Source organism: Bidens hawaiensis, unplaced genomic scaffold (genome assembly GCF_021521415.1).
Source record: "Bidens hawaiensis isolate Kalapana, Puna unplaced genomic scaffold, B.hawaiensis_p1.1 tig00008970_1, whole genome shotgun sequence".
Lineage (NCBI taxonomy): Eukaryota > Viridiplantae > Streptophyta > Magnoliopsida > Asterales > Asteraceae > Bidens > Bidens hawaiensis.
Genome location: NW_027491655.1, coordinates 841,941 through 856,281, shown reverse-complemented (window position 1 = coordinate 856,281; position 14,341 = coordinate 841,941). Strand labels below are relative to the sequence as shown.

General features: G+C 47.6%; 1 pseudogene; it reads right to left on the bottom strand.

Annotated features, from left to right (window-relative positions):
* Positions 1-677: 677 nt before the first annotated feature.
* LOC143530673 (mitochondrial phosphate carrier protein 3, mitochondrial-like) lies at positions 678-14,125 on the bottom strand (annotated as a pseudogene).
* Between the last annotated feature and the right edge of the window lie 216 nt (positions 14,126-14,341).

Here is a 14,341-nt window from a genome sequence, read left to right as displayed (position 1 = left end):
AATTATTAATCAATCTATTTAATATTATGAAAAAATAACTAAATTATAAATATTATCTTGTATATAAAATTATATACTTGTAAAAACAATAATTATAAAATATAAAAATAGTTTAGAAATAGTAAACGAGCCGAGCCCGCACGAACTTGAAACAACACTCACGAGCCGAGCTCGAGTTTTAGAAATAGAGATCGCAATGGGCCGAGCTCGAGCTCTTTGTAAGTTAAACGAGCCGAGCCCGGGCTTAGCTCGGCTCGTTTGCACCTTTACTTAAGACACGAACCATATTTTCTTTTAGTCGGTTCCAGATCCGGGTCTGCAAGAGATGAGTTATTGGTTCGGGTCTAAACGGGTCTCAAGAAAAAAAAAATCCATTTTTGCGCACCCTAAATTTGAATATTCGGTTAGGTCAGTGTTCTATTCAACAATCAAAGGAGTTGAATTTTCTCATTTATCATCTTTACAACGAGACTAGTGTTTTGTTTCGAAAGCAAAATAAGTTGACACTAAAGAAAGCTTTGTCATTGCCCAAAATGAAGGGAGATGAACCCTACTGTACAAAATGTTTCGCGTAACAGTCTTGGACACCAAAAACCCAAGACCAAACCCCTATTGTTAACCTAATGTTATTTACTCGTATAAAAGAATAAAAGAAACTTTCTCAATGCCCTTAAAAATCACTTAACTTTGTCATCACTTTTCCTTTTTGAAGTCATCGCCCCACCGCCACTAGTAGGCCTACAAAAAAATTACTGTTAAGCATCCTCTTTCGAGACAACAAATATTGTTTTATAATATATGAAGAGTGAAAGAAACTTACTGCCCAACAGCTACTTTAAAAGCATCATAAATCCCCCATTGTGCTCCAGTAAGTGTTCCAATCATTAAAATACGAAGAGGAAGACCGCGAGTGAACAAACCCAACAAACCGAGTGTCTGAACAGCCTGCACCAAAAATAATAAACTCTATAAATATAAAAATTAAGGTTAAAATAATACAGAAAAAAGGCTTGAATGTGACTCACATTGCTGACGGTAGCCCCTTGTGAGTTATTGAGGAAGAAACTAAATTATCAGCCGGGTGAGAAACAATAGCACATGGTACACCCGCCAGCAAAGCTAACTCCAAGCTGCAAACTTTCTGGTATGGGGATGGCGTGCTTGTATATCATCTCCACTATTGTCTCAAAACATGCAAACTTCATCATTGTGTCTGAAGACATGTACATCATAATAAACAATTAATGAAAATGACAACATGCATAACCTCATGTAAGAATGATACAAAGACTTTTGGCACAGTATAATCTTAACTTACATGAAATCTGTCGCCCCCATAGAGGTCCTAGCCCCTGTATAAAGATAAGCAATTTTATTCAGAAAAATGTAACAATATAATAATACTATAATAATTAATAAATATGCATCTGATCTGAAATTACCCAGCAGTGACTTCAGCGTTAATGAACTGTAGGATGCTCTCTGATATACCTGTGCCAAATCCGGGATTTGTTTGGACACGAACCTTAACCGCTTCGAAAGGGCAAAGGGCATTTCCAGCAATGACTTGTTTGCCCTTGAGAGAACATACTCCACAAAACTGATCATATGTTCCACAAAACTCAATGATACCTGAAGAAACACTAAGTGAACCCTGGACAGATTATAGATAATCTGGACAGATTATAGATAATCTGGGGGTTAAGTAATGTTTCCCACGGATGAGATCTAACTGAGAAGGCTGTTCTTCAGGAGACCTGCAAAACAAACACCGTAAGCTCGTCACTGAGAAGGGGGGGGTTCCTCCTTGTGACCACCCTCCGGCGTGAGAATCAGACTAGATTGCTCTGAATATAAGTGTATATTAAGAGATTGCTAGATAACTGGATAGCAGATGATCTTACCATTCCAAGATGTTGGAGTATTTATAGCCGAAGGTAGGTTAGAAGGTATAGCCGGCTGAATAGTATTCCTGTTCTACCAACAGTGGACTATGCACAGGCCATACTGGTTGGTGGATAGGTTACGGCCAACAGTAACTATGTCGGCTGCACTATTCCTCCAACTGTAGATTATGCACGTCCTACCTACTGTGGATTATACGCAGGCCATGCTGGTTGGTGAATAGGTTACGGCCCACAGTAACACTATTTCACCAACTGTAGGCTGCGCATGCCCTGCAGTAAGGGTTGGTGAGTAGGCAGCGGCTAATAGTGACAAACAGTACTAGAGGGTGCTCCTCCTCGTACTGTTGTCGGTGAGCTGTCACCCTGTGATTGGCTCATGGGCTGTTCTGGTCAGATTGTCTGTCCTATCCATACCTTGGTAGGTATAGTACAGAAGATCTTTCAGAATCATACGGACTGGCTCATTTTGGCGGGATTGTTCCCGTCTTGCTCATTCCTTCATGTGACTACTGAAGTATCTATTGTCTTGTGCGTGTAGCCCTGCTGTCTGCGGGTAGCCTTCCCTGATGGCTTGTATCCGCAACTGCGGGAACAGGCGGGGTACTTCACCATTGGGAGGCTTTCCCTGCGTGTACAGCTTGCGTACTGCGCGTAAGGTTCTCTGAGCATGGTGGGTCCTGCGGAAGCAGATGGCCTTTGCGCAGACGTCCCTGTTCAAGGTGAGTCTTGCGGGACCAACTGGGCTCTGCTGGGACCTACCTCTTCAAGTCCCCCCAGTCCAATGTTCTTCTCATGAATGTTTAATAAAGTGAGGTGAACTTTTGGACTTTGAGCAAGGGGTTTTGAAAAGGCTTTTTAGTTTTAAGGTTCTCCGTGGGGATTCTTCCCGCGGGTTTCCTAGTGTCACTTGCAAAAATTCCCGATTTTTTTGCTTGATCTTTGGGTATGATGCGGGTAGGTATGTAACCTTCTCGCAAGGCAGGAGCGTTGAGTCTCACTTGTATATAGTCTCCATGAGGTTCTGGTGGTTTTCAACATATTGATCAATTATGCTAAGACCACCAATTCCATTACGGAGTTTCAAACAATATAATTCTCGACGTTCCCGTTATGCGGGGATGTTATTCCTCTATCCGCAAGCATTGCCTAGAAGATCCTTCTTGGTTTCAATTCTCTGCGGGTGCTAGGTATGTGAAGGGTTTTGCCTTAACACTGTACCCGCACCTGTCTTATAGTTACTTGGTTGCCAAGGTATTCTTGGCTTCAATTCCCTGCGGGTGCTAGGTATGTGAAGGGTTTTGCCTTAACACTGTACCCGCACCTGTCTTATAGTTACTTGGTTGCCAAGGTATTCTTGGCTTCAATTCCCTGCGGGTGCTAGGTATGTGAAGGGTTTTGCCTTAACACTGTACCCGCACCCGGCTTATGGTTACTTGTTTGCCAAGGTAAGGGGTGTTTTCCCGCTTACTTTTGAATCTTTTTTGAATTTTGAATTTCAAAATTCGAAGAGTTGGTAGAAAGATAGGAACAGTCCAAACGTCTGAAACGTCGTGCGACGGTTTCTTCTGACTGTGTCAGGACGTGCAGGAAGTTATGGTGACGTGACATTATATGGTCATTCCAGTCTCTTTTTCAGGCGCGTGGGCGCGATTTTTCGGGCGCGTGGCCGCGAAATTGCTGGCACACGTCCTGTCAACAGCTGTTGCCAGCCTGCTTTATGCCACGTGTCATAGTTTCATTGCACCTTCGATTTCTCTCTCCTCCGCATTAAATTCATCGCATTAATTGCGATTAGTATATAAAGGGGGAGAGGGCTGTTTGCAATCCACACTTTCACCCTTCTCTTCTTCTTCTTTAGCGATTTCCGGCAAATACTCCCCTTTTCAGGCTAGCATTTTCCCAAAATCGCTTTCTTTTTTCTGCACAATGTCTTCTCGTGATCTTGAGTCTTCGGCCGATGACAAGAGTACTGCTGGTGAGTGCCAGTGTGCTCTGCCCGGCGATCAGTACCGGTATGTTGTTAGGAAGTTCATGCTCGATCCTCTCGAGCCTGAGTTTCCTGAACCCCATCAGACCGTGTACGATGCCCCCAGTGGCAAGATCGGGGTATATGCTGCATTCTTTGTTTATGGGAACCTTAGGTTCCCATTGACAAAGTTTGTTTACCGTGTCCTCGAAAGGCATGGTGTTCATCTGACCGAGCTGCACCCAATGGCGATCGCGAAGATTCGCCACTTTGAGTGGGTGTGCCGGATATTGGGTGTTGAGCCCTACGTGGACCGCCTGATGACCTTCTATACTTGGAGGTGCATCCAGGGGTGGTACACCCTGACAACCCGAATCAAGGGTTTGAAGATTTGCGCGACAGAGCGCAGTCTCCGATCGTGGAAGCGGGAGTTCTTCTACATTTCTGCTCGCGCCGTCCCCATTGCCATGAAGTTTAAAAATGGCCAAGCCATTCCGAGCCACCACGCCACAAACTACCAGGAGGCGGAATGGTTTGCAAAGATATCCCGGGTCCAATCTCCGGTTTTCCGGTTTCCGGAGTCCGGGATGGTGATGTTGGGGATGAGCCGAGTGTGGAAAGAGGCTGACGCGCAAAAGGTTCCAATCGTCCTCGAATACGGTTCGAACTCTATCCCTTACGGTATGCTCCGTTTCTCCTTGCTTATACGAGTTTATCTTCTAACTGTTTATTTTCTTTCAGAGGGGAACAACTTGGAGTCGCTCCTGTACCCGCGGGAAGCTGACGGTCCCGCGCGGATGGGTACTCGTGCTCTAGACGAGAACGAGTTGCCCATCCTGGAACAAATGGCGGATCGGTTTGTGGAGGTCTATCCGCCGGGCCAAGAGATCCTGAGCCACCGGCGGCCAGGTAAGGCGATATTCTATCCTCAACCCCTCAATGCTGTACCCGCTGCTGGAATTCCTTACATCCTGTCTTCTTCTGAGGAATCCGCAGATGGTCCTCCGCTAGTGCGGAAGAGGAAGGCTGCCGGCGGGAAAGGGAAGGAGAAGGTGGCCTCCACAGCTGATCCGGTGCTTCTATCTGACACCGAGTCGGATAATGAAGAGGTGGCGGGGAACCCCGGTGGTGAGAAGACCACTGCTCCGGAGGCTACGACTGTTACCTCCGGAGAACCGACGACGACGGTGACCGGCATCAAGAGACCGGCTCCATCGGGTTCATCCCCGCCCGTCCGTACGTTCAGGCTCAAGAAAACCCGTAAGTATAAACATTCTTCTTTTTGTAGATTTATCATACTTCATAAATTTATTAACACTTGTCTTCTTTCTGCAGGCGTGGATGTTGACGCATTCCAGGGTGGAGCGCAGGGGAGTACCTCTCCGCCAATGACGGTAGGCTCGGTCAGCCTACCTGAGGCGTCGACCCAGGCACCTCCGCCTGCTTCCGCTGGTCCAGTTGCTCAATCCTTTGAGCCAACTGTTCCAGCCGAGATGACGTCACCGCCGGCGGTGAGTGCAATTTTTACAGCATCGTTCACCGAGCCGGCGGTTACTGTTGCTGCTGACTCTTCGGCGGCGTCCGCGGCGGACACCATGCCTCCGCCATCGACTGCGGCGGAAACCATGCCGCCTCCGCCATCGGCCTCGACGGCTGGACCTTCAGGTACGCCCGGGGCTTCTCGCCGATCTTTGTTACCTTCCCATCTGCCTGACCTTTTGGATGGATTTCCCTTAGGTTCAGGTGATGGGTTCGGTGGCTATCGGCCTGTGATCGACCCTACAGGTGCGTAGGGTTCTTTTGTCCTTTATGTAATTTTTATCATCTTTTCCTAACTGCTTTGTTTCTTTTGCAGTGTCGGATTCCAATGAAGTGTATGTTCCAAGATGGAACATACGCCGAGGAACAACCCTTCGCACACCTGTGGAGTGCGTGGACTGGGCTCGCCACGCTGCTCCCCATGGTGCGTTGGGGGAAGCCATGGTTAGCTACCAGGAGGGTAGGCTAACCAACGAGCTTCGGGTTCTCCTGGCCCGGATGCAGCCACGCGTCGAGCTGCTTTGTCGTGAAAACGACAAGTTGAAAGCAGCTCGCGTTAAAGAAGTATCTCAGGCGCGTGCTCTCCGGGAGGAGAACCAAAAACTGACCGCAGTATCTGCGGAGAAGGAGAAGGCCTTCAAGGCCCTCGAGGTTGAGGTTCAAGCGCGACTCGAGGCCCGCTCCAAGGCTGCCCAAGCTGTTAACGAACAGCTTCGGCTAGCTAAGGAGACTGCGAGGAACGCGACCGAGAGGGCCACCAAGGCTGAAGCTGTTGCTGAGCCTCTCCGCCTGGAGAATGAAGAACTTAAAGCTAAGTTAGAGGCTCTTCAACAGGCTCATGATGCCTTGGCTATGGAGGATGCGAAGAAGCTTCAAGAGATCCTGGACCAGAGGGGTGTGCTTGCGCACACCGAACGGAAGCTTAAGGGCGTTGAAGAGGCCGCTGCAAAGGATGTGCTTCTCGCCAATCTTAATAAGAACGAAGCTGAACGCGCCTGCACCCAAGCTCTGGCTGCCAAGGAATGGCTTCTTCGAGAAGCGTTGCCTCAGGTATTTTAGCTTTATGTCGTCACGCTTTCCTTTGTAGAATAGAAGTTCTTATACTTGTACATTTTTTGTAGGTTGTGCATCGGGTCTTTTCAGAGACATCTTACGACGATGCTATGAGCGCAGCCCTCAACGCTTCTCATGAGGATGGGGAACGGACCGGCTTCCTGCTTGGTCTAGGGTTTGCTGAGAAAGGCGTCCCGCCTTCCAACTTCCCTTTGTATAACGCGGATACCGAAACTATTTATGACCAAGCAGTGAACCAGTATGCTGCCTTCCCGCATCCGGTGGTGGAGAAGGTAAATGAAATTGCTGCTGCTGATGATGGGCTTGCTGTCCTTAGAGCTTTCCTTGAACCGTCACCCTCTGCTGATGGTGCGGGTCCAAGTGGGAGTGGTCCTGAAGCATGATCCAAAAGATCCCTTTCCGCCACTAGCGTAGATATTTGCTCTTGTACTTCTTTTGTATGCGGGTATATACCCAGCAATGTTTGTAATATTCAAGTTGATGAAATAAAGAATGTGTTTGTCCTTTTCTTTGTTTTTTTTTACGCATGTTTACACTTAGCAATTTCTTTAGTACTTAGATAAGTTAACTTTTTGACATGGTAAATTATAAGTTTATTTTTGCTTCCTCTTTCATGATTGTGCGGGTGGGACCGTCACTTGCACTTAATAGGATGGCTAAACTTACATTTATCCTGTGTGGAAGTTTTCCTTATCTTTTCCTTGAAATTTTCTAAGTGTTCAGAATAAGTTAACCTTTGAACGTGGTAGATGATAGGTTGAAGTTTTGCTTCCTTGTTTGTGATTGTGCGGGTAAGACCGTCACTTGCACTTACAAGGATGGCTAAACTTTACTTACATCTGACCTGCGTGTAGGTTTTCCTTAGAACTTTTTAACATTTTTAGCGTTGTGTTTATGCGGGTTTTGCCGCCTTCCACACGCAATTACTTACTTCTTCACGCATTGGTGCGGTGAATACCGGCACATGGGAAGTTCATAAGTTAAAGGTTAGGCTATCAACACATTGTGTAAGGAGAATCATTTCCATTAGAAGTGGCTCTAGGCCTTTTCTTTACAAGTTTGGAATTGATCTACATATAACATTTGCGTAATTGAGCTCCATTCCATGTTCTTGGGATAGGAGTGCCATCGAGCCTTTCAAGCCGGTATGCGCCTTTTCCCAGGACTTCTTTGATAATGTATGGCCCTTCCCAGACCGGGGCCAGCTTTCCTGGGCGCTCTTGGTTTGAAGCCTCGTTGTTACGCAGTATGTAGTCTCCTTCATTGAAGTTGCAGAGTTTTACCCGCGTGTTGTAGTACTTTTGCATTTGTCATTTGTAATTTTCTTCACGCACTGCGGCTAAGTCTCTGCGTTCCTCGGTTAGCATAAGGTCTAACCGTCTTTCCGCATCATTGTCTTCTGGCTGGATCAAGACCCTTGGTGAGGGTAAACCAATTTCGACTGGGATCATGGCTTCAGTGCCATAAGTGAGACTGAACGGGGTTTCCCCCGTACTGGCCTTTTTCAGCGTTCTGTTTGCCCAAAGGACGTGCGGGAGCTCGTCCACCCAGCCGGATCTGTGTTTCAAGAGTCTTTTCTTTATGCCATCGACGATGCTCTTGTTTGCTCTTTCCACCTCACCATTATCTTGCGGGTGTGCCACTGAGGTAAAGGTGTGGGTGATTTGAAGTTCTTTCAGCCACTGCTGTAGCTTCTTGTCAGCAAAGTTGGTGCCGTTATCGCTCACCAGATTCTGTGGAAGTCCAAAACGACAGATAATAAATTCCCAAATAAATTTTTTAATATGTTTTGCGGTTGTTTGGGCTAAAGGTTTTGCTTCTATCCACTTGGTGAAGTAATCGATGGCTACCACTAGGAACTGAACATTTCCTGCTGCTGTGGGAAATGGGCCTGTCACATCGATGGCCCACTTCTGAAATGGCCACGAAGAAGTGACTGGAACAAGTTCGTTCTTCGGGCGATGCGTGTTGGGTGCGTAAAGCTGGCAAGACCTGCATTTTCTAGTGTATGCCAGTGCATCCATATGCATCCCAGGCCAAAAGTATCCCGCATTGTTCAGCTTAGCCACAACAGCGCGGGGACCTGCGTGAACTCCACAGATGCCCTCGTGTACTTCCCTTAAGAGGTAGTCAGCATCTTGGTTGTCTACGCATCTTAAAAGTGGGCCAAGAAAGTTACGTCTGTAAAGGTTGTCATTGACGAGTTGATAATTTAGTGCTTTACAGCGTAGTTTTCTTGCCTGTGTTTTTGATTCTGGTAGTGTTCCTGCTGCAAGGTAATTTATTATTGGTGTCATCCACGTTTCTGTACCGGTTTGGATGACACAAATTTCCTTGTGCGGGACTGATGGTGCTTCGAGGAGTTCAATGCGGATGTCCTTTCCCAAGTGGGTGAAGGCCAGTGATGCAAGCTTGCTTAACGCATCCGCAAATTTGTTTTCGCTGCGCTTAACGTGTATGACTTTACAATCATTAAAATCACGCATAAGGGTTTTTGCCTGGGCGAGGTACAGGGCCATTATGTCGTTCACAGCCGTGTACGTCCCATTTATTTGGTTGGCCACCAGCATGGAATCCACGTGGGCTTCCAAGTTTTTCACTCCCATTTTACGCGCAATTCTCAATCCGGCCAAGAATGCTTCGTATTCGTACTTGGGAAATCCAACCGAATAGCGTAAGTATATTCTTGGCCCGCTGGGTTGGTTAATTTTAACCCTGCGCCTGAACCCTCGTTGTTGGCTGCTCCATCAGTATAGAGTCGCCAGATATCGTTGATGTCCTGTGCTGGGGAGGGTTGAGCCTCCTCCTGGCACTCTTTCTCCCGCGTAGCGGGGACTTCTGCAATAAAATCGGCCAGGACCTGGCCTTTTATGGCTGGTCTTGGCTTGTACTTAATTGCATATTCTCCCAATTCAATTGCCCATTTGGCTAGACGTCCCGATAATTCGGGTTTGCCTAGAACGTTTGAGAGTTTGAAGTTGGTGAGAATGGTGATTGGGTGGCCCTGGAAATATCGTCTTAACCTGCGTGAAGCGTGTATAAGTGCTAAGACTAATTTTTCGAGGGTAGAGTACCGGGTTTCTACGTCTGTTAGTACACGGCTAACATAATAGATTGGCATCTGGATGCCTTTTCGTTCTGTTAGCAGTACTGCCCCGGTTGCTCTATCTGTTGCGGAAAGGTATAGGATTAACTCCTCTCCCGCTTGTGGTGCTGTAAGTGTTGGGAGTTCGATCAGGCGTGACCGAATCTCCTGAAAAGCTGCTTCCGCTTCTGGTGTCCAGCGGAAGTGCGTTTTCTTTAAGCAGTTTCTTAATGTTGACACGAAAGGAAACGACTTATCTGCATGGTTTGCCAAAAAGCGATTAAGTGCGACTAGTCGTCCATTCAGTGTCTGAGCCTGTTTGATGGTGGTAGGTGATTCCATTTTAACAATGGCTTCGACCTTTTCAGGGTTCGCTCTGAAGCCATCTTTAGTAACAATGACTCCCAAGAACTTCCCTTCTTCCATCCCAAATGAACACTTGCTCGGGTTGAGCTTCATGTTTATCTTTCTGAGCGTGTTGAAAGTTTCTTCAATGTCTTTCAACATCGCTTCTGGCTCGGGGCTTTTGATGACCAAATCATCCATATAGACTTCCAAGTTTCTCCCGATTTGGGCATGAAACTCTTTGTCCATCAGGCGTTGGTACGTGGACCCTGCATTCTTAAGTCCGAAGGGCATCATTTTATAACAAAACGTACCATCGGGCGTCCGAAACGCGGTTTTGTCCTGGTCATCTACGGCCATGTGGATTTGATGGTACCCCTTATACGCATCCAAGAAGCATTTAAGGCGAAATGGTGCCAACGAATCCACTTTAAGATCAATTTCTGGTAACGGATAACAATCTTTGGGGCATGCTTTGTTCAAATCTTTGAAATCTATGCACATGCGCCATTGTTTGTCATTCTTCGGTACCATTACGGGATTTGCAACCCATGTTTGATATCTACTAACGCGTATGATGCCTGCGTCAAGGAGTTCCTTGACTTGGGTTCTACACGCGTTAGTTTGTTCAGGCCCCATTACTCTGCGCTTTTGTACGACTGGCGTAACAGCCGGATCGCACTTGAGCTTATGCTCCGCCTTACTTCGGGGTACACCAGTCATGTCAGCTGGTGTCCACGCAAAGATGTCAGCGTTTTTCTGCAGTAGGCGTTTGAGTAAGGTGCGGGTGGGATCAACGATTGTTGGTCCAATGGTAACGGCCTGGTCGGGGTATTTGCCATTGAAGGCCCATTTTTCCGGTTCGGTGATGGTTGGTTTAGCCATCTTTGATTGGGGTTTAGATGAGACAGATGCGATGCATACCTGGGGAATGCCAGTGATCATCGCCACACCCTCAGCTGTTGGCCATCCCATCATGCCGTGGACTGAAGATACCACGGCGTTGAATCTTGCCATCCCGTCTCTCCCGAAGAGGATGTCGTACGTGTGGTGTGGCTTCCTCATCACGACAAAGTCCACATCCTCTGTGCGGGAGTGTTTTCCATCTGTAAGAGTGACGGGGAAAGATAGGATACCCAGGGGGGTTTCTGTACTGCCGTCAAACCCTTCCATTGAAGCGTAGACCGTTTCCAGGCGTTCTTTGTCTTCATCATCCAGCTTGTCAAAGAACTGCCTGTACATCACCGTCGACGAAGCGCCGTTGTCAACAAGAGTGCGGGAAGTGATATAATGCCCCAGCTGGCTTTTGATGACGATGGGGCCTTCTTTGCTGGGGCCTCCTGGCACTCGCGGGAAGCGCACCTCAGCTTCCTTCCACGCGCATGGTTCTGTCGCTCGTCTTTTTCTTCCTCCGACCTTGCCATGAACCATGTTGATGCTGATGTCGACGGGCTTTCGTCCGTTACCTCTGTACCGGTTGTCACTCCTTCCTCCCTTCCTGATTGATGCCACGAGATGTGCAAGTCTTCCATCCTTGACAAATGCTTCAACAATGTCTTTCAAGGATGTGCACTCTTCAGTACCATGACCCTTTGTCCCGTGGAAATCACAGGACTTGCTTTGATCCGCATTAGGTTTCTGCCGGATCAATGGCGCTTTTGGCCATGGCAATTTTTCCGTGGCAAATATCTCCGTGACGCTCTTGGTGAGTGGCGTCCACCGGTTTTTTTCGGTTTGAAGGGTGTGTGTTGTCCCTTCCACCAACAAGAGGGCGAGAGCTGGATGAGGTGTCAAAGTTTACCCTTGACTGCCAAATACCTAGCCGCCTCGTTTACCCTTGACTGCCAAATACCTAGCCGCCTCTTTTTGTTCTGCCGGGCGGTCCTAACGTTGTTCTCCCTTGTCCTCTGCGTGTAGAGGTGTGTACTCTGGGGAAGATCCCTTCCTAGTTGCTTTTCCGTCTCGGCAAAGCGCTTTGCCGCTGTCATGATGGCATCCCAAGTTGATGGCATGCCATCCTTACCCGTCAATGTGCGGATAAGTTCTGGGTTTCGGCGCCTTGGATGAAGGCGGCGCGAACCAGATCCTCACTTATGTTGCCGAGACTTAGCTTTTTGGAGTTGAAGCGGGTGATGAAGTCTAGTAAAGATTCATCCTCCTCTCTCATGCAGTTGAGGATCGTCCACTGCTCTTCAGTGTACTTCCTCTGTTGGCTAAAGTGCTGGCTGAACTTGTTCTGAAAGTCCGCCCAGTCATATATGTGGTGGATCGGTAAACGATCGAACCATGCCCTGGCCGCTCCGACCAGAGTCATCTGGAACATGTAGCACCACGTGGGTTCCGTCCAGTTGCTGACGGTAGCCCCCGCAATGAACCTGTTCAAATGGTCGTCTGGGTCGGATAGACCATCATAAGTGCCAATGTTGGACATCTGTTTGGCACTTCTCGGGGCGATTGCTTCCGCAATGTCCCTTGCGAATTTTGATTTTCCTGCATTTGTAGCAATTGGTCTAAAGGTTTTGGAGAAGTCACGCGGGTTTCTCTCCGCGATTGGTTTAAAAGCTTCCCCAAAATTCCTTTTTGGTTGGACGTCCGTTTCCTTACGCTTCCCTTTCGCCTTATGGCGAGGGTTCGCGTCGGTATCGGACTCCAACTCGTCTGAGTACTCGCAGTCACTGCTCATATTGAGGTGTTGGCGAGTACTGCCGAATTCGTCAGCCTGTTGAGCTGAACGCAAGCGTTCATCCAATTCGGCTTGGAATTCTCTTTGCCGTGCTTCGGCCCACGCCTTCACTTGATCTAGTGTTTGGCGAGGGGCCCTTGTTCGTTTTTCCAACTGGGTGTCGGTGAACCCCAGTGGAATATTTACTGCACTTGCTCCGGCCTTGGTGGTCGGAGTAGTGTTCGTAAGGATTGTATAACCGCCGGTGTTCCCCCCAGTTGCTGGGGTTGTTACCGGGGTTTCTTGGTCGGTTACTGGCCTTTGGACCGGAGTAACGTTAACCATTTCTTCAGAAATTGTGAAAAAACTAAAATAGTTCTAGCTTTTATGCACGGATGGCGCCAATGAAGAAACACTAAGTGAACCCTGGACATATTATAGATAATCTGGACAGATTATAGATAATCTGGGGGTTAAGTAATGTTTCCCACGGATGAGATCTAACTGAGAAGGCTGTTCTTCAGGAGACCTGCAAAACAAACACCGTAAGCTCGTCACTGAGAAGGGGGGGGTTCCTCCTTGTGACCACCCTCCGGCGTGAGAATCAGACTAGATTGCTCTGAATATAAGTGTATATTAAGAGATTGCTAGATAACTGGATAGCAGATGATCTTACCATTCCAAGATGTTGGAGTATTTATAGCCGAAGGTAGGTTAGAAGGTATAGCCGGCTGAATAGTATTCCTGTTCTACCAACAGTGGACTATGCACAGGCCATACTGGTTGGTGGATAGGTTACGGCCAACAGTAACTATGTCGGCTGCACTATTCCTCCAACTGTAGATTATGCACGTCCTACCTACTGTGGATTATACGCAGGCCATGCTGGTTGGTGAATAGGTTACGGCCCACAGTAACACTATTTCACCAACTGTAGGCTGCGCATGCCCTGCAGTAAGGGTTGGTGAGTAGGCAGCGGCTAATAGTGACAAACAGTACTAGAGGGTGCTCCTCCTCGTACTGTTGTCGGTGAGCTGTCACCCTGTGATTGGCTCATGGGCTGTTCTGGTCAGATTGTCTGTCCTATCCATACCTTGGTAGGTATAGTACAGAAGATCTTTCAGAATCATACGGACTGGCTCATTTTGGCGGGATTGTTCCCGTCTTGCTCATTCCTTCATGTGACTACTGAAGTATCTATTGTCTTGTGCGTGTAGCCCTGCTGTCTGCGGGTAGCCTTCCCTGATGGCTTGTATCCGCAACTGCGGGAACAGGCGGGGTACTTCACCATTGGGAGGCTTTCCCTGCGTGTACAGCTTGCGTACTGCGCGTAAGGTTCTCTGAGCATGGTGGGTCTTGCGGAAGCAGATGGCCTTTGCGCAGACGTCCCTGTTCAAGGTGAGTCTTGCGGGACCAACTGGGCTCTGCTGGGACCTACCTCTTCAATACCGGACCACAATGTGCTTACACTTACCATGAAAGACTGGATTTTTGGACAACTTAATTGCAGATGTATGATCACATTTAACCGAAATTCTTCCTTCCATCTTTAATAGTTGGTTTATTGGGTTATATTGATATTGATACTCGATGATGGAGGTGAACTTAAACGGTGACATTAAATGAGTGTCTCGTCAGATTACTCCCATTGAATCTGAGTTAATTATCATCGCTGTAGCTAGACATATTATTTAAGATCCTGCACGTTATGAAGCCATGAAGGATTTGTTGTATGATATTGACCTTTTTTTTCCAATTAACCT